Here is a 22,329-nt window from a genome sequence, read left to right as displayed (position 1 = left end):
AATAGTTTTTTGAATAGCTTCATTTTGTTAGAGGTAAATTCAAGTTTCCAGATTGCTAATGAGAAGGTTGCTATATTAGATGACAATATTTAATAAAGACACATCATATGTACACTTTGGTAAAGAGAGCATAGATGAAAAGTGTAATAAAACTGCATAGAATATTGTAGAGGAGGTGGGCCTCATTTTAAAAAGTTGATCATCCACTCATTCATCTATTCAAAAACATTATTGGCTTCTACTTTTGGAGGCAGTAATGTGATGTGGGCAGAATATAAATAAAAACAACCATGTCTTCTATGTATTACGGTATCAAGTGCTTACTATGTAGACAATATGAGGCATTTTACATATGGCCACTAAATACTCCAGTTAACCTTTGAGGTAAACATTATTTCTCTCATTTTACACATGAATGTCATTGAGCTTAAGAAACTGCTCCAAGCTCACTGGGTTAATGAACAGAAATGTTGGAATGAATCAACACACAAAAACAAAAACCAACCAACCTAACCAAAACAAAAAAAGCCTCAGAAAAAAAAAAAAAATCCCATATGAGTATGGTTCCACAATTTAACCACTTACTAACCACACCATAGGGGCTTATTCTTACTGCAAGGGTTTTAGAATTTAGTGGTGACATAAGATGAACACAGAAATAACTATATGTATGTTATAGAAAATTTGAAGTACAATAACAGAGGTACCAAAAAAAAAAAAAAAAAAAAAAAAGAAATTGCAATGAAATGGTGGCCAAGAAGGAAGAGGCAATTTCCCTCAAATTTGCAAAAAAAGAACCAGAAAAGGCTACATGGAGGAGATGGCATTTGAAGATCTTGCAAGGTTTTTTAGATGCAGAGACTGTGAGAGAACATTTAATGTGGGAGGAACAGCTTGAAAAAAAAAATGTGTAAAAGTTAGGAGGAGGATTATTCTAGAAGGAGAGGTGGAAAATAAAGTCATTCACCAAACACGTACCATAACCTAGACACTGGGGAATAAAATATGAATAAAACAGAATAGTGAAGAATGTGGGCAAGTAAAGAAATGATTACTTAGTGTATGACCGAAATGTATAGAAAATATGAAAGTAATAGAAAGTAGAGTAGAGAAGGCGAGATCATGGCCCCTTTCTCTGGTTCACACTGAGTGAATTAGGATGACAGCTGGCCTGGAGTGGACAAGAGTTATTTTCAAATACCCAGATAACCTCTCTAAGCCTCACTACTTTTGTTTTCTTAATTCTGAAAAAAAGGATAATAAGAGCAAAATAAGATAGAAAGGATAATAACCTACTCTATAGGATCAAATGAGCTAACGTATGTAAAATGTTTAGCACAGTGCTGGCCCATCATAGTGCTCAGTAATGATCAGTTATTATTACTTATGCTGTAGTTGTAATTTCTTCCTGACACTACTCATAAATGAAGAAAATTAGGCTCAGGAGAAGTGGCAAGAGGTTCATAAGCATGCCTTGAATTCCTCCCTGCCCTGGCAGTTAAGACCCTCCATCTATGCTTTCAGCCTTGTCGACTATTGCCAGGCACATCCCCTGCTCTCCAAGCCCACCTAGACAACTGCCACCAGCACCTCCACCCCTGTGTTCCCAAGGCTCCCTGAACTTGCCTCCATGGTGGCAGATGTCATATCACATTATAATTGTCTCTTTGCAAACAAGTTTATTGATAAACTGGGGTCAAGAACCCACAGCATTGACATCTCCTGGGAGCTTGTTTGAAATGGTGCTTCTTACGCCCTTTAAAGTTTGAGAAGTTTGGTCTAAAGTATAAATCCCTGAAGTCAGGAAACACATTTTCTCATCTACGTATCCCAACTCCTATTGCCACCTGGCAAAGAAAAAGCATTTAATAAATGATCATTGAATGTATGAATGAGTGAATGAGTTCACACACGCTTTCTCACCTCCACTCCTTTTATTCAAGTTATTTTACTGAATTCTTTTTTAACAGCCTTGGATATCACCTTTGTTATCCCAGTATGTTAACCCATTCAGGTGAACTGCTTCTGATCTCTTAAGATCTCTTTCTGTCTCTCTCTCCTCAGGACCTCCTACAGCACTCTGTATTGAGAATATGTCTGTCTCTTATCTTTCTGTCTCTCTCTCTCTCTGTCTCATTGTCTTCCTCTGTACCCACATGAGCTTAAACACACACACACACACACACACACACACACACAACCAATACATGGCATATTTTTCTCTGCCTCACACCTATGATTAAAATTTTTCCTGGAGGTCAAATATGGTATCCTTTTTTATTTGCTCATAAATATCTAACTGAGCCATTCCTAGAACAGTAAATATTTGTTTACTTATTTGCTCAATAAGTATTTGTTGAATTAAAGATTACTGCACATGACCATTGGGAATAGGCCACTGGCAGACAAAGGGACCCAATATACAGCTTCTTAGCCTTGCAGACTTTGCTTCCTTGCCTCACCAAGCATAAACTTGAAGGAGCTTAGGGAAATACAAGGTTTTATGTCACGCAATATTCAAGAGATCTCAGTGTAGAGCACTAGTATGACAACTGGAGTGAAAGCAACAAAACCTTCGTTCTAGAAGGACATTTATTACTAAGTTGCTACACAATCTCAGGCAAGCCATTTTCCCTTTTCTGGGACTGCTTTCCCATCTGTACAACAGAGAATATTGAAACACATAATATCTGAGACTCCTTTCAGTGCTAACATTCTCTGATTCTATCCAGCTTCAAGGTGGATGTAAATAGTAATCAGAGGAATGAGTATAAAAATTCCTGGCAGTAAACTTAGTACCATCCCCGGCCAGACTGGTAGCTCTGTGATTGACAATGTAAGCAATTGTCCAAGGCCACACTTACATTAACTCTGTTGAACAGCAAGGAAGCAGAATTCTTTTGGGAAAAGCTGTAAGGTCGTATTAAGGGGCAATAAAAAAGTAGGAAGGCAGAGAAATTACTGTTTATTGTAAAACAAAGAAAAATGTAACTAGCTTTTTAAATTTATTGGTATCAATTTCAAATTTATAATAATAATAATAATAAACAACAAGGAGATATTAAATATCCAAAAAACAGGATACTTAATGTTGAACCAACTTAGAAACTACTACTGGTTGAGGAAAAAGGACTTTGATCCATGGGGATAAAATTGCACAAAGATTTAAATACTTTATCTTCTAGTCCAACCTTCCTCTGAAACTTTTGATACAGGTCAATACCAAGAAAACCTGGGAAGATTCTTTTCCATTCCAGGGAAACAGCCTCAATGTTTCCACGTCCTGTTCGTGCCCTAAAAAGTGATCCACTGGAGATTCTAATTAAATTTGCTATCTGAAGATATAGAAGATGTGACTAATTATGCTAGGCTCTAAAAATGGGACAAAGAATTTTATCTGTGTCCTTTGTTAGTCATTAAATTAAATGAACAGTTTAGTAATAAACCCAACAAAGTAAATCAATGAAGTGAAGTGGGGTGCAGACTACAATGAAAAGTTGGACTGAAAAGGTGTCAAACCTGTAGGAGAACTGCAGCTGTTAAGCAGCATAATGGACTATTTGAGAAGTTAATGTGCAGTGCCAAAGTGCACACATACTACGCTGCAACAGAAAAAGAGACGTCTGGTTCTAAGGCAGAAGAGTTTTAGAGTCATCAAAGTGGCACACAATGACCTCAAAGTTGACAACTTTGGAACTAAGAAAATATCTGGTTAAAAGTCACGCAGTGTTTTCGCTAAGATTTAGCTTTTTTCCTCTTAAAGGGATCAAGGTCCTATGAGACTTTAACAGCAAGTGGATAGGTCCTGGAAACACCATGGGGAACTTGTTTTCTTGTTATTTCAATTTGTGCTACAAAAAATTATTCAGGGGAAAAGTCCAGTGATTATAACTTAAAGCAAAATCTGGTTTTTGTACAAATACTTGGATAATACATTCAGTTGCTGTTGATCTCCCTGACAGCTATCATTGTAGCAATGATTATTGAAGACGACTCATTGAGTATTTGAGTACCTGCTATGCGCTCGACACTACACTAGGGTTTGGAGGGATGCTAGCAAATTCATATCAAGGGCCTCTATATTTAAGAGGTTTACAATATAGCTAGTGAGACATGAACATAGTAATGAGGGATTTGAGGATAACACAAAATAATCTTCAATAAAGCTGTAATAATTTGGCCTACAATGAGCAAAACGTGATATGTCTTCAGAGAAGACAGGGAGTTATATAGGTGAGAGTGTTCAGCGAAGAATTCATGGAAGTAGTAAACACTCGAGCTAGATTTTGGTACACACTGGTACAATTTGGAAAATCAGAGAAATGTGGGAAAAGCAGCCCAGGACAGAGAAACAGTAAGGGCAGGGGTACTGAGAGGGGAAAGTGACAGTAGAGAGATCTACCTCAATTGAGAAGTCAATCAATGGTAATTTCAAAAAACTGGTGTAGGCTTAGTGTATTAAAAAAAAAAAATTCTCCTATTCTATATTGCTTTTACCATGGTTATTTTGTCCTCTAGGTTACAGCTTAATATTAGCAGAATTAAGAGGCTAAACCTATAATTTTCTATTCCTCAGAACCTTGTCTTAGATTGAGTGTTTTTGTAAAGTAAGATTTTTTCTTTCATTTCTTTTTAATGTGTGGGATTTTCCCTTTGTATTTCAGATCAGCTCCTCTGTATACACAGTATTAATAGGCGACATTTAAGAACGCTGGTTCTACAGCAAAATTATCCACTCCATGTGTTACTGTGGGCCTCTGTTGCCTCTGTAGTTCTCAATTCCACTTTCCAACATGTTAGCTTCATAATATTTAATAATATGGAACTATTAAACTGCTCTACTTTTCTATCTAGCAAGATCAAAGCTGCAAAAAATGTGCTCTCACAAGGCTAGCATTGTGTAATGAATCAACTAAAATACTGAAGGATCAATTTAGAGCAAAAACCCCTTAGGGAATAAAATGGCACTCTTAATGATTGCTTCTAAGGGAAAAGCAAAAAGTTTCTTTGGACAGTGAAATTACAAAATGTGTCTCCTTATTTTGGTGTTTTGAAAGTTATACAGAGAACTTGTTAATTTCTACCCCAAAGGTTATAATATAAACTGTTTAGAGCAGTGGAAAGGAGAAAAATTAATAGAACAGCAACAAATAAAGTAGAAAAGCAAAAACGGTAATCATATTTTACATTATATATTGCCATTTGCTGTGGGGCTGATGGCAGATCAAGGCAATTATATACCATACTATAGGAAATAAAAAAAGAAAGAAAAAATAAAACTATCATTGAAATACGTAAATTTCATTTTGCCAAATGGAGAGATGTGAAAAAGTTGTTAATGACTTATCACACAAACTAAAAAGTAACATTAAAATAACATTGTTGCTGATGGCTTATATGTATGGTAGTTATCAAGCTTATGACTAGATGGTCATATTTAAGATCTGTCTTATCTAGGAATTCAATGTTTCTGGCCTATAGGCCACAAAGCCTAGCGTAAGGACTTTCGAAAAGAGCATGTCCACAGTCAAAACTGCAGGCTGGAACCAATCAGACGTCCAAACACAGTGCCTACTGACGGTAGTGGATGGGGGTACCAAACAGTCACACTGCAGAAAGAGTGCTAGCCAATTTGAGAGGGTGACCAGTAGCCACACCAAGAGCACACAGTGACAGGAACAATTTAAATATACAATTCTGAAGACAAATACATATTTTAGTTTTGCAAATGAAGGTTATGAATACAACATCTACTATTTATTACTGCCATAATTTCATATAATAACATTTTTTAAAACCCAAATTAGAGGGAGATTATAATTTCAGGAAGAACTCTTCCCAAAGAAGGACAGTGGGCAATCCAATACTGACGTGTGTGTGTGTGTGTGTGTGTATGTATTGCAAAATCTTTCTTTTCATTCATTTTGCCCCAGACCAGTAGAAATTTGGCCAAAAACCAGCACAAGTCTGTGGACTTGAATTTGGGAAAACATTTATGTAGAGAACATCCAGGAGTGCTGGAATTACATAGAATAAAATGTTTTATAGTATGTGTGTGTGTGTGGCTTTGTCAAAGGTTGGAGAAGACCTTATGCAATTTAAATAGTGAAAAAAGTGAGGCAGGGAGGGCTATAGTGATATACAGGAAAGGCCTACCTATCTCATTTCAAATTGAATGTAATCAGCTGATCCTATTATTTAATATCCCACAGACTTCTCAGTATCAATCACTGTGTGTGTGTGTGTACAACCCTTAACTTCTCTTTCATTTTAATCATGTTTAATAAACTAACATATTCCTTTCCTGATACCGTCAGCACAAGCCTTCTATTATACCACCTGTTATATGGATTCTAATAGTCTTCCTGCCTTCTGTGGTCTCTTCTACTAGAGTGAGAGTCTCTTCAGGAAAGTCCCTTCAGAATTATGCCTAATTTATGCCCACATTATCTTTGTTTTCCCAATGCATAGCACAGAGCCTACACAGGCTCACTAAATACAGGGCTTTCAAATATATATATACATATATATATATACATATTTTTTTTCTAGCTAGGTGGTACAGGGTAAATATTTTTTGGAATGAACAAATGAATAATGATTTAAATATTTTTCTTTTTTATCGCTTTTTTTTTTTTAAATCAAGAACTTCATACTTGCCAGGTATATTGTTGGGCACTAGGGCACTTCAAGTTCAAGTGGCTCACAGTCTAGTTTGTAAGACAGACAAGGAAATCAAATACCACCACCACTACTTACTATTGCTGCTACTACTACTATTAATAAAGTAGGATGATTTCTATAACTTTAGAAGAATGGAGGAAGGACCTCTCACCCAGGCTGAGGGCATCAGGGAGGGGTTTCTGGTGGCACCACATAAGACACACTTCTTGGGTTTATTAGCAGTTACACAGGTGACAGACCTGTGCGTGGGAGCTAGCACCGAGATGGCCGAGTGAATGGTGTATGTGCCTGTTGAGAGAGGGAGGAGGAGTTTAAGAAAGGGAGAAGCATGAGCAAGGACCTCAAAGTAAGAGACACAGTGGTTTCTCCCCCTCCACCCCCCAGGAACTGCAAGAATAACTGATATGACTGAAAGGCAGCTGATGAAGGGAGTGGAGGATTAATCAGGGCAGTGACAATCGGATTTGAATTTTAGAAGGCTCCACATGGCCTGCAGTGTGAGGAATGAATGGAAGATGCTTAGAGATTGTGGCAGAAACCATTAGTTAAATACTTGGGAGGAGTATGATTCTAGCTGGATCTAGAGTGGAGGTAATATGGAAAAACTGCAGAGGAATTACTCAAAAGATATTAAAAATATATTAACAGGACACTTAGAGATTAACTTAAGGTGAATCAGCAGGAGGAATCTAAGAAAACGTGTTGGTGCTATAGACGTAAGAGTACTTAGCTTACTAGGGGCAGGTGCTTCTCATGTATAGTAAACTCATTAACCCTCATAATGACCCTATGAGATGGAAACTTATTATTTCCATTTTACGGATGAGGAAACTAAGGCATAATGAGGTTACACAGCTAGTGAGGATAACAGTCAGGATTTGAACTCAAGCACATGTTCTTAAATACTATTCTATACTGTTCATGGTCATTAAGACAGTAGATTTCACAGGAGACAATGATCTGAAAGGTAAAGACGATAAGTGTGTTTTCTGATGTGCTTTAGGACATCTGAGGCTAGACATGCAGTTACATGTGTGCATTTAGATTAGAGTCCAGTATGCATTTAGATGTATGAGTCTGGAACCAAGGTGAGATCTGGTGGTAGATCACAGAGATGGGAGACATAGGCACATAGTTTGGAAAGACATCTGTGAATGTGGATGTATTCCACTAGGAAGAATGTGCAGAGTAGGAAGAGAGGGCATCACTGGGTGAAATGGACAAATAAAGGATAAAGAGAAGAGATGTCTGTGGAGATGGAGAAGAGAAATTCTGAGATGTGAAGAAAACCATGAGCCTAGAAGTGGAATTGTGAAGCTCTGAAAAAGGGTTTCAGGAAGGAGCAAGCAACAGAGTCAAGTGTATGGGAGGATGAAATTTAAAAGTTTCTACCAGATTTAGAAACACAGACTTTAGGTGACCTTGGTGAAATTATTTCAGCGGAGGGGAGGTGAGCATAACTTGGGCTCCTGTTCTCTGAAGAGTGAATGGGACATATGGAAAGAGAAATACTGTAGACAACTCTTGTAGTTGGGAAGGAAGGTATTAAAGATTATTTTTGTATAGTGGGATAAAGGTTGTGATATAGTAAAATCAAATGGAACTAGGCTCAAATCTCAGTCCTGCCAGCTATTGCCTTTATCAGTAAAATAGGAATAAGAACACCTACCATGTAGATTGATTGTTAGGATTAGTGATTGTTTGCAGAACATCTAATAAAAAGTAGATACTTAGTAAATAAGAGCTATAGCCTTATTAAAAATGTGGAAAGTCTGAGGACCTTTTAAATCTTCTGAGTATTATTTGAATAATCTGTCATAGAGTGGAAAAATCATCTAAAGTTTTAAGTAGGTTTTTATTATTTTTATCTGAATATTTGATGTCATAAGAACATAATCTTAGTTTTACTGTTGCTATATAAATTATTTAACTTTTAATTAGGAATTTTTAACAGCTTTATTGAGATATAATTTACATACCATAAATTCACCCACTAAAAGTGCATCGGTCCGTGGCTTTTAGTATATTAACAGAGTTGTGCAACCATCATTACAGTCTAATTTTAAAACATTTTCCTAACCTCCCCCTCAAAATCCCATACTCATTATGTCAATTCCTACCACTTCCCCCTCTAGCCCTAGGCAATCACTAATTTATTTTCTGACTCTATAGATTTGACTATTTTTAACACTTCATATAAGGAATCATACAAGATGTGGTCCTTTGTGACTGGCTTTTTTCACTTAGCATAATGTTGTCAAGGTGCATGCATGCGGTAGCATGAATCAGTACTTCATTCCCTTTTCTGGTTGAATCATGTTCCATTGTATGAATATACCACATACTATTTATTCACTCATCAGTAGATGGGCATTGGGTTGTTTCCACTTTTTGGCTATTATGATGGACAATACTGCTGCGAACATTTGAATACAAGTTTTGTATGGGCATACATTTTCATTTCTCTTGCATACATACCTAGGAATGAAATTACTGAGTCTAAACGGGGGATTCTTAAACTTAATTTTTAATAACAAAACTTAAACATTCTTCTTATAAACAATTAAAACTATTTAAAATTAAATTAAAATTGTATAAAGGAAAAGACAACAATTTCTTTTTCCATCCCAATTATACTCCCCTGAAGTAAACACTGTTACACCCTACTCTAACAGTTCTATTTCCTTCCAGGCTTGGTCTATGATATGCAACCATCCTTAGAGTAAAACATTCTGGAGGATTGTGTTTAGTTAAATTACAGGCTGGTGTGTGAGAAAAAGCACTGCCACCTGAAGTCTCTGACCCAAGTCCTGTATTTGTCACAGACTGCTTGTATGACTGTGTGATCATGGGTAAGTCTCTTAATTTTGCTGAATTTATTCTCTCAAAAAATTTTTAAGGGTTTGGAAGCAATCTTCTCTAACCTTTCTGGTCAAGCATTCTATGATTTAATGATACTTAGGGCCCCGAGGATATACTATTATCTTTAGGCTTACTGCAACACATTTTTCTTTCCCTTTCTTTTTATTCTCATCCGGTAGAAGGAATATTAGAGGAAGGGAATGAAAATTACCTTCATTTTGCCAAGCACTGACATTTACATAGCACACTAAGCAAATTTTCAGAGTGACTGGTGTTGAAAATAAAGTCCTTTTGCATGTCTTAACCTGTTCCTTTTTGATCTTCTAAGTTTGTTAAATTGATTTTTGTTTTATTACCTTTATGGGGTCAAGCAGAGTTGCTGAGAAGTTTGTTAAGTAACTTGATCCCACTTTTGAAAGTGTAGTAGTGCACATTACAATGACCCAACCTCTCTACGATATGTTAGAGACATCTGCATACGATGTGACTTCTGCAGAGCATCTGGTATTGACATGTTTAGTACAAGTGAAATTGACTTTAACAAAAAGTAGACACAACCTGTTACAATGCGCAATAGATGGGCTGATGAAAATTCGTTTCTGTGGCCCAACTCAGAAATACAGTTTGCCCGTATACCAGCTCTTCTGTGCATTGCCTCGAGCTTGGAGAAGAGCTTCCACTAAATGCAAAGCACCCCTTAGAGCTCTGAGAGCATAAATCACTGTTGTAAGTGAATACCCACCACTTCTGATTCCACTGAATGGTAGGTACTATGTGCTCACATATCACATGCATAACATATAGCATGGTTCCTACCCATAAAGAGCTGACAGAGAGATATCCTGTTTTCATATTACTCAGAGTTGTTACCAGAGGAAAACTTGCAAATTGATTAGGGCTGTCCTTGAGGTTCATTATTCCCCTGGGCAATATGGGATGAAAGTGCATGAAGAAGAGTTAAGGATTATTTGCAAGTCCCCTTATCAGCTAATTTTGGATCTGGCAAGAAGAAAGGAAGGGTCTGAAGACTTCAATAACATGAGAGGGCAGATGTGGGGTTATGTGGTGTTAGATGTGAGGTTGGGTCTTGACCATATGTGAATTTCCACTTGTTGACCTAGGGAAAGAGAGAGGATCCCATGACATTCTATGACAGAGGTCTCCTTGTGGGCTACAGTGAGGACATGAGATAATTAGGAGGCCTTTTAGAGAGAATGGAAAGAGGAAACCAACATTATCTGATTAGGTGAGAACTCAGGAGTGACAACTGATATTGTAGGGCTGTGATTTATAGAAGGCCTTTGGCCAGATGTCCCTAGGAACCCTTGAATAACTGGATGCCAGCAGCTGCTTGAGGCCTCACTGGCCAAGGCACTCACCATATCTCTCCTGATTTCCCACAGTCACTTCTCTCATCTCTCCTGTGGCAATTTTTTAGCTTCTGGGTTTTAAATCTTCTGAGAAGGGTTTGGTGCTCCTGAAACTGAATGTTAGTGATGCTCAACCAAAAAAAATCTTTGTCTATCTTTTTTTAGTTTCTCTGCTGGGGAAAAAGTCTGGATTAGAAACTGTTTTTATGGGTCACAAGAATCCCAGAGGAAAAGGCCCCAATACAAAAATCAGGGCATGGAATCTGTCTGGGACAGGAACATACCTACTCTGGAAGACAGAAGGTGAAATGGGAAAGGCCATAGTCCCTGCCTGGGGAAAGAAGCCCCATCTGCCCATGGGTCCCACGTGGCACCTGTCAAGAGGCAGAAGTGGGCATCTCAGTGCTGTAACCTGAGACTTCCAACTAGGAGCAGCACAGGGTAGGGAACGTCTTCATCAAGAAAAGATTTTGTAATAGTGATGGAAGGCTTCTCACCTTGCCTCTGCCAGACACTAGAAGTCTAGCCTAGGCATGGAGCTCCAGTGTGGATATCAGCAGGAAAAGGGGAGATGTAGATCTGAAATAACATCATCCCAAGGGGGTGGGACAGTGACAAAGGAGAGGGGAGTCCTATGGAAAAACAATGAGAAAAATATTGTCCTGCAGGAGTATGGAAATGGTTGTCTAGGACAATGCATGAGTCACCAAGAGACTCACCAGGAAGAAAAGGAGAGTGTCAGAACTCCAGCAATTCTAATGGTGGGAGTCTGGTCAGAGACACATTTTTTTTTTTAACTCACAGTCCCTCTGCTCATGTCCAGTGTAGCCTCGGGCCTACGCGTAACACAGATTCTACTGATAGCCAAGAAGAGTAAGAACTTATCAAGTACCTGGTCAGAAGAGAGTGGCGAGAGCTGAGATGAAAACCTGGCTGTCACGTGACCTTCAGATGTCACAGGAAGAGTGTCTGAATGCCTAGCATTCAATGCATACGAATTGATAGCGGTGAGAGAAATCAGGCTGTATCCAAAATACATCAGCCAAAAGCTAATTAAAATTTACCTATATTTGAAATAAGCAATCAAAAATAAATTTCTAGACTTTTTCTTTTTTACATTACAGACTTAGCCACATTTGGATTGTGTATCCTCAGAAGTGACAACCCCATAATAAGTATTTAATACACATTTGTGGTATGAGTGACAGTTTCCTCATCTGGAAAAAAATAAAGGCTGAACTAAATTGTTTAGTCCAACCTTTGGATCCCTCCGTCTCTGAACTTACACTAGCCTTTTGTTACTTTTTTCACCTATAAGGTTAACAGAATAATGTCCTTACGATTATGCCAGAGGCCTAAGAAAGGAAGCAGAACATTAGATGAATGTGAGACAAATGGAAATTAAAAAAGGAAGATTCTCATTTCTTATCCCCACACCTATCTTCAGTTGGGCCAATCCACTGTTTGGCAGGTTGTTGACAAGAATTACTTGGTCAAGGGGATGACGTAGGGTTGAATCAACTGTTTACTGTACCTCAGGCCCTGGCACAATGTGTCCTTCATCCAGAAGAGGAGCCTTTTTAAAATTTGGACAAAGGCTTGGCTGACTTAGCAGTGGCCCAGTATACTCCCCGCTTTTTAAAGCAAACCATAAAATTCCTCTTTACCCTTTAATGTATTCATTTTCTCAAGATTAGCGTGATCTTAGGTTTTAGTATTCAATTTGGGACACACATTCCTGCTGAGTTTAAAAATCTTGTTCAAGGGATCCTTTAAACTACATATGAGCTTAAGGTCTACAGAACTGAATTAAAGGGTTGAAATAGAAGATTTACTCTCTTTGCTCTGAGAGGTAAATTTTGATCCTTTAATTACGATGAAATTCTACATTCTAAAATATTTAGATCTCTATATAAATGCAGACAGGCTTGCACAGCCCTTCCCCTCATACTGCCAATCCTACTGTTCATCTCCCTTCACAATTCATTGGACCCACCAGTAGGCTATGAATAAAAATAGCCTTTTATAAGAGTCCTTTAATGAAAACTCATTCTCACCTTGGCCTGAAGTATCTATTTAGGGGTCATAATATGTCATTTAATACATACACATATAATGACAGTTAAAATTTATGGAGTGCTTCATATTTATCAGGTATTGATCTTAGCATTTTACATGTAACCTTATTAAATCTTCATAGTGACCTCATGAGATGGATACTACAATTATTGCTGTTTAACAGAGGAGGAAAATAAGGCTCAGAAAAGTCTTGCTCAAGTTTACACAGATAGAAAGTTGTGGAGGAAGAATTCAAACCCTAACGCTCTGTTTTTAGACTCTAGTTTCCTAACCATATATTCATTGTCTGTCTGTTTGTCTGTCTGTCTATCTATCATCCATCGATCTTTCAATCTAAAGGGATTTGACTATTAAATGGGATGTACTTTTTTACTTAAGCAGAATTCAGTACTCCAAGAGTATTATGTGTGACCAGAACAACATTCAATGAACATTTATGGCGCACACTTAAAAGTACAGATTCTGTGCCACGCTACTTAGGTTCAAATCCTACATGTGTGAGCTTGGACAGGTTACTTAACCTCTTCAGAATTCAGATTATTCACCTGCAAAATGGGATAATAGTAACACATATCTTTCTGGGTCACTGTGGAGATTAATGAGCTAATTTGTGCAAAGTGCCTGGTAGGTAACAAGATAATAGGTACGATAGTGAATGCTGTTATCATTATTACTGTAGTAACTGTCATCATCATCATCATGGTTACTATTAGTGCTACATGTCAGACACCATTTTTGGTATTAGGGATACAGTAAATAAAACAAAAATTCTGCTTGAGTAAAATTAACATTCTAGGTGTAAGCCCAATGGCCTCATTTTCAGCTGTTTTGTTTCATTGTTTCCATTTGTTTGTCAAACCATGTGCCATAATTTTTCTATAAAATTGGGATAATCATACCTGCCCATAGGTTGTTATAAGTATAAAATAAGTTAGTACATGTAAAAGTGTTAGAAAAGTGCCTACCACAGAAAAGCTCTCAATACATGTTAGTGGTTTCAATTAATATCTATGCCATAAGTATTATGTTTTAATATTACAATCTTAATTATTTCTGAGTCCTACAGTTTGTTGCTATAGAGATTTTATATAGTATTTTCTCACAGTTACTTTTCCTTCATAGAGGGCTGCTTTTAAAGTTATTTTTTCTTATTCTCTTATTTCTTATTGCTACTAATAATATGATGGTTACTAAAGTAAATATAGAGATTGCTCCCAAAACACAAAAAAAGACACCCTAAACCTAACGGAAAATATTCACATCGTCTCAGAGAAATAACCTAGTTTTTATTTTACTTTTTAAAAAGCAAATCAATTTCATTTAGATTGTTTTATCATGGAAAGTTATTTGAACATCATAGAATAGAAGTTTTGGAGTAAGACCAATCTGGGTTCACTTCCCAGCTCTGCCATCACAAGGTATTTATTTGGCCCTGACCAAACTTCCCACTCTCAGTCTACCTGCCAGAGTTGTGCAAAGTAAATGAGAGCTTTTACAATAGGGTGAGTTCCCTGTTTTCCTTTGATCTTTATATTTCAAAATTTTAAGTGTGCTTTAAAAAAAAAAATCTTGAATTCTTAATGAAAGAACCTCTCCCCCCAACCCCTCCCCCCAAAAAAGTGTCGGGTGGGATAACAGTGAGTTACATTTATATATATATATATATATATATATATATATATATATGTATTAAAGTGTCTATTTAGAGAATGCATTAATTTAAAAGCAAGGGGTGTTTCTTTCAATGTGAACCCTAGCATTGCGGAGGGAACAGGCTATAAAACCAAGTGTGGCAAGAGTGGCCTCTGTGACTTTGTGGGAGTCAATTAATCCTTCTTTATTTTCCTTAATTCAAATTAGGTTTAGTGATCACCTACTTCAAAAGACAGAGAAGGCCTTTGAAGAAGTTGCTGCATAAACTCATAAGGCTGTGCCTTATGAGCCATGCCCAGAGGGCTTCCTCTCTTGGTTTCAATTAAAAATGAAATTAAGAATTCTTTAAGATTGCATCAGCTTTTTAAGGGCATAAGAGAGTCAATGATTTGTTAAGCATCTTCTTTCTCTTTTTAATGGCACTATTTCTCAGATTAAATCGTGTGAACAAGGCTCCCATTTCCTTTCAGGATTCCCGGATTCGTGGCAGAGTATGTGAGATGTGGGGGGCTGAGCAAGAAGCTGTGGTGTGCAGAGGGAGCAGAGTGAAGCTCTGTAAGAACATGAACTTGGTTGTGGGAATGCCGTAGGTAGAGTCCAGGGGTGCCCGGATCCTTCCACTTACTAGATCAAAACACACACTTTGCAAAATTGTCGGGATTATTAGAAATGATAGGGTGTGTATGTAAAGTGTAGCTAATCTGTGCTCCACAGAGTAGCTATTATTTTGTCCACATTCCTAAGAAGGTACATGTGGGATAGAAACACCACGAGAGTAGATTAAAAAAAAAAAAAATTCTCTCATATAAGGATGAAGTCACACCTGGGTTTAGAAAAACACCACCTTTTACAGGGATCCTATAAATGTAATAATAAAAGAGAAAGCACATGATTTTGCCTATGATGACAAGAAAAATGGCTGTTAAGAATGTTAGAAGGACTTAGCCTCAATAGCTTTCTTATGGCCTCAAGATATTTACCTATGCTGATAAACATTTTTCACCTGATTTGTGATCGCAATAAAAATAAATATCCATGAGCTCAAGGCTTTAAAATAGAATAAGGGTATAGACACAATTAATAACGGCCAATGTGGATAGTGCCTGGATGCAAATTCATTTGCTCCATTTCCCCTGATCCTCACACCAATCCTATAAGGGGAACAGCACAGAAATGCTAAGAGCAAATCGAGGCTGTTAGGGAGGTAAAGTGTTTAGCTCAGACGTATGTGATTAGTATAGACAAAAGGGAGTCTTCAAATTTACATAGTTTGGGCAGAATCCTCAGTTCCTCGATGACGTCACACTGCCAAACCTCAAACAAGAGACCTTCTGGTATACTTTGCCTCCCTTCTGTTCCATTGCCTTCTGAAGAGTTTTATGTTTAAATGTAAGAGTATTGGGCCGGCCCCCGTGGCTCACTCGGGAGAGTGCGGCGCTAGGAGCGCGGAGGCTGAGGGTTCGGATCCTATATAGGGATGGCCGGTCCGCTCGCTGGCTGAGCACGGTGCAGGCCACCCTGTGCCGAGGATTGTGATCCCCTTACCGGTCCAAAAAAGAAAAAAGTGTGAGTATTGATTGTGGACAAGAATGCTCACTCTAAGAGGATGTGATGGAATCACTATGTAGTGAATACCCCGAGATAGAAAATTCTTCTATTGAATCAGTCACCCAGTACTACCTGTTCTATTGGATTAATAATTCTCAATCCCTTTGCACCTTTCTATCTCCATAGTCTCAGTTCAGTTCTCCAGGATTTCAACCCTGCTCTGTGATATAATAACTAGTCTCCCTGCCTTCAAACACCTTCCACACAGCTGACAGAGTGATCTTTCTAGAAACATAAATCAGATCGTGTCTTTGCTTAGCTTTAAAACACTCTTCAGTAGTTCCCCACTGCTTACAGGATGAAGTCTGAAATCCTGAGCTCAGCAAGAAAGGCCCTTTGTGATCTGCAGCTGCCTGTATCTCCAATCTTATCACCCATCCAGTAACCCTTAGCCACACAGAACTACTGGTAGTCTCAGAATGCACTGTGTTTTTATACATCACAAGTCTTATCTTTGTGCTATTTCTTTTACTTGTGACTCATTTCTTCCCTAATTCAACTGATGAACTCAGTGTCTTCCTGATAGTTCCAAGAAAAACAGAGACAGAGCTAGGTGATTCTTCCTCTGCTTACCTTTACAGACTCACATGCATTCCTACTCTAGACTATGTCTGGAAGTTATAGCTGATTTCAAATTTACATATTTTGAGATAATTGAAATATTCAAGGCCCAGGTAAATAAAGGCCCTGTTATTTTTCAAGGAGTGAAAGCACTGTAATTTTGTCATGTGATTGAGGTCTTGTGAGATAAAGATCTTACTCTGTGTCCCAAAACTTAAGAGTGGCTTGAGGCTGCCATCTCTCTGATTTCTACAAAGACAGTAAATTATAGATCGGGATTCTCTGAGCTTTGCAGAGAATAGTTAGAAGCAGGAACAGCAGATAAACCTATGAAAAGGCAAGATTATGTTTTTCGTAGATAATGCTTCTTATAAGTGATTAGGAATTGGTGAAACAAGGTGTGGACGGGAGACCTTCCTGTATGTATGTTCACACCTCTGCAGAAGGGAAATTCTAAGATTATGCTTGCTTCCATTATTGCCTCTTGTACTAGATTTTAGTTATGTTAAATTAAATAAGCAGGAAGCCATTAGCCTGAGGCTGTCTCCATGCTTTGAGTTCCTACATAACAAACTGCAATATAACTTAATACTTAAGCAAACCGAAACCTAACTTAGGAATATAACAAACAACCAAGTTTCAGCCAGTCACAGGCAGCCAATTCATCACACTAAGCCCAAATAAGGCAAATGACTAGCTATAGCCCATTAGGTGATTGTTTTTACTTTGCTTCTGTGTTTGTTGTGTAAAAGCTTGCTGCTCACATTACTGGCTGGAGTTCTCTAAACCTCTTCTGTTTCTGAGTGCTACCTGGTTCGTCCTTCCTTGCTAAAATGAACTCAAATTAAATTGTCTAAAGTTTTCCTCTTCGTTTCCTAGATATTAGGTACATTAGAGATAGTGGGGCCCTTCAGCAGATATGTATCACATAGCACATAATTCTTCATGTATATGTCTGTTAGCTGCTTAAGGGGAGAGATCATGTCTTATTCTACTTTGAATACCTAGCATCCAGGATAATGCCTGGTACCCAGTAGAAGTCCCATGAATACATACTCGCCAACAAGTGAAGTTTTATGGTCTTATTGTGCTTTAGGGTCAATTTATCCAAAATCTGCCAACACATTTTAATTAGCTTGCATCTGTTTATTTCAGTCTCTGTTTTTCAACTGCAAAATAATAATTTAGACCATCTATGTAAAAGGACAAATGAAAATAAGCCATTTGAGGAAAACAAAAACAAAAACAAAAACAAAAACCCAATACTATTCTCCTTACCCTAGGAATATCAAAAGCTGAATAAATTATTCTCCCAAAGTAGAAAAACCATTATAACATCAAAAATTACTTTTTTTTTTTTTTAAAAGAAAAGGAGATGTACTGGATAAGCAGTACATACCAATCCCATTTGTTTTTCATAGAGGTGCAAATTTTAGCTTGATTCCAGGCTCTGCCCATTTCTCACATTTTCATAGTCGGAAAAGTAAATTACTCTAAACATAATCTGTAGCCCTAGGCACTGTGCCAAGCAATTTAAAGTGTTTCCTCAGAAAAACTTATAACTTCTCTGTTTTCTTTTAGATGAAAATTGGAGAAGTAAATTGTTTATACAACTAATTCATCGGTGGATGTTTTCCATCAATTCAAAGAGCTGAGAAACTCAGACAATACAGAAGACCGCCTCTTGTTGCTTTTGCTGACTCAACTCTATTCTTCTGAATGCTGATTAGGAATTAACCTGCTGCAAATTTAAGTGTGGTTTTGCATGCTAACTTTCCCAGAGCTAGCTCATATCCTAATGTGAGGTAGCAATTGCTGTATTAATATGTGCATGCTTCTGGAACAGACTGTGGACAATTATCAAGGGCCCTGGAAAAATATACAACATCACATATTGCAACTTAAAGATCAGGTATTTCCTTAACATTTTTAGTTGGCTTTTTCAGCTTGCACCTTTGTAACAATTTGTATTAGTATAGTATCTTGCCCTTTGTTGGTGCTTGACAAATCGCTGAATGAATTAATAGATAAATTCTTATAACACAGTATCCTTTTTAGGGCAGAAGATCTCAAAATATTTTTATTTTACCACAAGAAGAAATTAGACATAGACCCATGGAGACAGTGAATTGGACTCCTTATCATTACGAGGGTTGGATAAGGACTTGTCTATCTAATTTCTCATCTACCTCTGAGATTCTATGAGCTATTTAAGGAAACAGTGGAAAAAGCAAGTGATGGTGTCAAAATTGGAACCTGTATTCTTGAACTTTTCCCCTAAATTATTGGCTGCATTTCAAGAAATATCTGCTTGGAGAGGTATTTCTATTGAACAGGAAGTAAATAATGAAGAACTGTTACCTAATGAATGTATAATACTGACACTGACCATCAAAATAATTTAAGGTGAGAGCGATAGACAAAATGAGTTCTAGTTATTGTTATTTGTTTCCATGCATGGATTTATTCATTCATAGAGTAGTTTTATGCACCTACTGAGAACTGAGAAAAGCACAGCTTGAGCCATAGCTTACAGCGTAGAGTGTGAGACAGGCATTTAGTTTAAAATCACATAAACACATAATTATAAATTGCCTGTATCTTATGGAAAAAAGAGAGAGGGAGAATATACCCTTGCAATAGGAAACCTGATTTTCTCTTTCAGAGAGCTGCTCCGGGGAACTGCAAATTAAGCTTAGATCTAAGATGACCAGAAGTTAATCAGGCGAAGTATATGAAGAGCTTTTCCATCTGAGGGAAAAGCATGTATGAAGTGCTTGAAACAGAAATAAATTAAGTGCATTTTGTCAATTAAAAAAAAAGGCCAATGTGAATAGTGTGGTCAGCAAAAGGAAGAGTGAAATGAGACGTTTAAGAGGCAGGCAGGGGCTAGATCATGCAGAGCCTGGGTGCCATGTGAATGACTTTGCATTTTATCCTAATGCAAAAGTAGAGAGGTGAATTCTGATCTGTGTTTTTAACAGATCATTTTGGCAGCTTTGACAATCAGCCGGGAGGACAACAGTAGAAGTGGTGATAGCAATCAGGAGGCTACTGTAGAAAGAGAGGATGCAGGCTTGGATTAAAGTGATAAAAACAGAAGCAGAGGGAGTGAATAGATTTGAGACATATTTTGGAGATAGAGTCAACAGGACTGGACAGTGGATGTGAGGGTTGTTTTTGGCATCAGCAATGGGGTAGATGCATGGGCCATTTACTGACCTGGAAAAGTATGGAGAAAGAGCAAAGTGAAGTGGAATCAAGATTTTCGGTATCAGTGTGCTGGTGACAAGGCCACTAAAATGGGTGTGTGTGTGCATGTATTTGTGTATGACTTTTAGAAGAATAAGATGAAGGATAAGGTAATAGAAAAAGGAAAGAAAGAAGGGGGGAAAGAAGGGAACAGAATTAGAATAAATAGAAAACAGAATTCCCAAAGGGGGTATGGTGGGTGGGGATGAGGACTGGTGCATATCAGAGTTGCTGAGGGTGTGTAATTGGAAAAAAAAAAAAAAAAAACAATCAACATTATACTGTATTTTTTTTTAATTTGAAAAATGAGAAGAGAAACCCTAATAGTGGTCTTCATAATGCAGATTACAGAAAGTAAACTGAAAATAATTATACCTGGGGGGTCCACACATAAGGATTTTGAAACTGCTTCAAAATCCCCAGTGGAGTAGAAGGAAACCAATGTAACTTTTATGTTCATCAAAAGAGCATGGGTTAAAAAAAATTTACTGACACTGAGTCAGAGGAAGGCAGATGAAGTCAGCACAAAGACAGAGAATGGACAGAGAAAGAGAAATGGATAGATAATTTTTCCAGTGAGCAAAAATGTCTCTGCCATCATGCCTATGCCGCTCAGGGGCTCATGGTTTACCAAGTCAGTCGTCACCTTGGTTTGAATCCCAGCTCTGCCACTTATTAGCGAATGATCTTGGGCAAGTCAGGTAACTGTTCAAATCTTCATTTACTCATTTGTAAAATAAGATGATAAGGATAAAAAGAAATAATTTATAAGTGCTTAGCAAAATGCCTGGCACAGAGGAAGACCTCAATAAATGTTAGCTGCCCTTATGTGGCTGACTACAGATGCATAATTACAATAAGGTCGTTATTGTGGGTGTATGCACCTTCTCAGCTCCCTTTGAATATGGTGACTTTGCTCTCTTCAAAATCATATATAGTTCACTGTATCAAGAAATCGTTTTTATGATATTTATATTTATATATATTTATAATATTTATATTTAATATTTATAAAGCATTTATAATTTTTATATTTATAAAGCACTCTGAAATACTATTAGGCTTTAATTGTTGCAAATCAGTGAAAATTTCCCAGATGATTACATAGTCAGAAATATGTTTTCTCATTTATTTCTAGAAATGTTAGATATAATTTAAAATTCATTATTTAACTTTCCTAGAAACACCAATAATTGATTGCTAAACTTATCTCTTTGAAAATGTTAAAAAATAAAGATGATGTTTTGAGTCCCCGTTGATATATTCATTTTCACACTGAGTCATTCTAAAAATCTGTTTTCTCAGCCCTAGCAATATTATAAAGATATTCTATCTCAAAACATAACTATATAAGCACCCTATTATATGTGGAAACATTAAAATTGGGATCTCAATTTAGATTGAACTGAAGTACCTTATGGAACACTGAGTTCTATTTTTCTTACTTTCCTCTCTCTGTGACTCTGGCTGCTATGTGAAGATGTTTTTTTCTTTATTATTCATCACCCATATTCTTCAGAATATTAATGCAGAATTGTGTCCAACCCTTAGATTTAGAAGGATTCTTTTACAAATTTGTTGTGGAAAGACTCCAAACATTCTAAGGTCAAATATGGACTCTGCATTTATTGGCAAGATCCTACTGATGGCAATGACTTAACCTCTTTGAAGCTGTTTCTTTATATAAAATGGGAGTAATTAAATAAGAGAACATACTTCAAAAAGTTCAGGAAATATCAGTACTATCTTTTCAATTCTATTATTTCACTAACTTTTTGAAGTACCCTCATATGTAAATACTTTAACATGATAACATAGTGTAAATGTCAAGTTTACGTTCATTGTGGTTAGATAAAACCAACTAATTCTGTAGTTTTAGACAAGTTGCTTAATACCTCAATAAGCTAGTTAGATAGTGATACCAATTTAATATTTTAGTTAAAATATTAAATGGCAATAATAGTACCTACTTGTATTTCTTAGGCTATATTATGCCTGGAGCATAGTAAGCACTTATTAAATATTATTCAAAAAATATTCAATACATGTTCTCTTTTATCCTTCTGTATAAGGGAAATGGTGCTATTTAAATTCCAAAATTAATTCTTCTGGAAAAAACATAATTAATACCTTATTAAAAGAATGGGAACCAAGCATGTGTGGAGCATCATGTGATCAGGTCTGGGTGCTCTGTGATCACACCGGGGGGTGGGGGGATAAGAGGGCAATGCTCTTAATGTCTCCCATCGCACCAGGGGAG

At 37.1% G+C, this 22,329-nt stretch overlaps 1 protein-coding gene across 11 annotated transcripts in view; it reads right to left on the bottom strand.

Annotated features, from left to right (window-relative positions):
• The window catches only part of DLG2 (discs large MAGUK scaffold protein 2), a 2,032,915-nt gene that overhangs the window by 391,290 nt on the left and 1,619,296 nt on the right, over positions 1 to 22,329 (bottom strand). The window lies entirely within an intron of this gene.

Source organism: Cynocephalus volans, chromosome 4 (assembly GCF_027409185.1).
Source record: "Cynocephalus volans isolate mCynVol1 chromosome 4, mCynVol1.pri, whole genome shotgun sequence".
Lineage (NCBI taxonomy): Eukaryota > Metazoa > Chordata > Mammalia > Dermoptera > Cynocephalidae > Cynocephalus > Cynocephalus volans.
The sequence above is the reverse complement of the archived record's forward strand: the minus strand, read 5'-3'. Positions and strand labels throughout refer to the sequence as shown.